Source organism: Babylonia areolata, chromosome 20, assembly GCF_041734735.1.
Source record: "Babylonia areolata isolate BAREFJ2019XMU chromosome 20, ASM4173473v1, whole genome shotgun sequence".
NCBI classification, from domain to species: Eukaryota; Metazoa; Mollusca; class Gastropoda; order Neogastropoda; family Buccinidae; genus Babylonia; species Babylonia areolata.
Genome location: NC_134895.1, coordinates 43,160,732 through 43,163,231, shown reverse-complemented (window position 1 = coordinate 43,163,231; position 2,500 = coordinate 43,160,732). Strand labels below are relative to the sequence as shown.

Genomic DNA, 2,500 nt, shown 5'->3' with positions numbered 1-2,500 from the left:
AGTACTGATTTTGAGATGTTTAAAGTTATGAACTAAAAAAAAAAAAAAAAAAAAAAAAAAAAAGAAGAAGAAAAAAGACTCATGCTACCCCCAACCCCACCCACCCCTCCCCCCATTTCCTCCTCCGTCTGAGCAAAGAATATAATTTAAAAGCTCATGTTAAAAAAAAAAAAAAAAAAAAATGCGCCGTCCGGGAATCGAACCCGGGTCGCAAGAATGGGAATCTTGCATGATACCACTACACCAGCGGCGCTTACACTATCTGATTTGAATTTAACGGTCCATGGACTGACAGATGAGGGCAGGGGGGTGGGGAGGAGTGGAGGAACGGGGGGGGGGAGGGGGGGTGGGGGGGGGGGGGGGAGCTCAGGTTAAAAAAGAAAGAAAAAAAAGAAACTTGAGCTTTCCAGGGGAACTGTCGAACCCAGGTTGCAAAAAATGATGGGAATCTTGCATGATACCACTACACCAGTGGCGCTTACTGTATCTAGTGTTATCTAGTGTAGTGGAGTGATGGCCTAGAGGTAACTCATCCGCCTAGGAAGCGAGAGAATCAGTCTAAGCGCGCCGGCTGGTTCGAATCACGGCTCAGCCGCCGATATTTTCTACCCCTCCACTAGACCTTGAGTGGTGGTCTGGACCCTAGTCATTCGGATGAGACGATAAACCGAGGTCCCGTGTGCAGCATGCACTTAGCGCACGTAAAAGAACCCACCGCGGCAACAAAAGGGTTGTTCCTGGCAAAATTCTTTAGGAAAAACAAATAAAACTGCATGCGGGAAAAAATATTTTAAAATTGGGTGGCGCTGTAGTGTAGCGACGCACTCTCCCTGGGGAGAGCAGCCCGATTTTCACACAGAGAAATCTGTATGATAAAAAGAAATGCAAATACAAATACAAATCTGGCTGGAATTTAACGATTTAACGGCTGACAGACCGAAAAGAAAAAGAAAAAAAATGTTCAGGCAGAAAAAAAAAAGAAGAAAAAAAAAAAAAATGCGCCGCCCGGGAATCGAACCCGGGTCGCAAGAATGGGAATCTTGCATGATACCACTACACCAGCGGCGCTCCCGCTCTTGCGCTGAAGTTTAACGACCTAAAGACTGACGCCCTTCAGGTCAAGTTGTCCCGAGGACTGTGGTCCAAAGAGGGCGGTGTGGCGAGAAAGGGTGAGTCCTGGCTGTGCGTGCAGGCAAAGTGACCGTAATGAAGGACTCCACTACGCGTTAACACTTAATAATAATAATAATAATAATAATAATGGATACTTATATAACACACCACACGTATCCAGAAATCTGCTCTAGGTGCTTTACAAAAACGCTTTGTAAACATAAAACATTACGTCTATGTCATTACATACACACACCAAAATATGACTACACACACACACACACACACACACACACACACACACACACACACACTGCGTACATACATTTTAACAATACATGTGTATCTAACAGCTACCCTAACACATACGCACACATAGGCAGGCACAAACTTACATAAACGGTAATCTTTCATTTGTTCATGTTGCAATTGTGCTCATGCGTGCGGCGTACGCGTTGGTGTGTGTCAGTGTATGTGTGTGTGTGTGTGTGTGTGTGTGTGTGAGCCTAGAGAGAGAGAGGGTGGGGGGGGGGGGTGGGGGGCGCGGGGGGGTGGGGGGGGGGGGGACAGTAATGCTGCATTTGTCTAAGTGGGATTCGTAACTTCTCTCTCTCTCTTTCTCTCTCTCTGTGTGTGTGTGTGTGTGTGTGTGTGTGTGTGTATTGTTTGTTTGTTGTTTTTTTTTTGTTTTTTGTTTTTTGCTTTGCTTTTGTTTTGTTTTATTTTTATGTTATGTTATTTATTTTATTTTTTTCTTCCCTGTTATGTATCTCTACTAACACCATGCTTTCATGCTTTCATTTTATTTAGCATTGTGTTGTGTAGACCCTATTCAGGCACCAGTGCTTATCTATTATCCTCGAAATAAAGAATTTGTCTTGTCTTGTCTCTCTCTCTGAATATACTCTTATCAACGCGTGCGTGCACACACACACACACAGTTTTTTTGTTTGTTTGTTTTTTGTTTTTTTTTCACTTTCATTCTTCCCCTATCGTCTCGCGCAGCAATTGCCCCAGTGTGTCTTGAGGCATGCGTTTTAAGAATATTCGATGTCTGTAAATTTGCCAGGGTTTTTTGATGTTCTAGTGTTCTGATGTATGCATTCTAAACATGTATGACAAGTGATTACATCTGTCTGGGTTTACTGTTGCCCTAGTGTGAGTTGTTTGTTTGATATTGAAGCTTTTCTGTCATCCATCCTCTCTCTCTTCCTCCTCTATCTTAACCTAATACATAAAAAAATAATAAATAAATGAATAAAAGATCTGTCATCTGTATCATAACAATGGACCGACCCTATCTTCCCTTTTAATGTTTACATTTGTTTACATGCCAGTGGTTTTGTTGACCTAGTGCATGTATGTAACAGTGTATGCGGAGTTAGAA

General features: G+C 42.7%; 2 non-coding genes across 2 annotated transcripts; both read right to left on the bottom strand.

Moving 5' to 3' along the window:
* Positions 1-182: 182 nt before the first annotated feature.
* Positions 183-253, bottom strand: Trnag-ccc (transfer RNA glycine (anticodon CCC)). The gene has a single exon. It is a non-coding gene; the product is annotated as a tRNA-Gly (tRNA).
* Positions 254-997: 744 nt separating this feature from the next.
* Trnag-ccc (transfer RNA glycine (anticodon CCC)) lies at positions 998-1,068 on the bottom strand. Its single transcript has one exon. It is a non-coding gene; the product is annotated as a tRNA-Gly (tRNA).
* Positions 1,069-2,500: the final 1,432 nt, after the last annotated feature.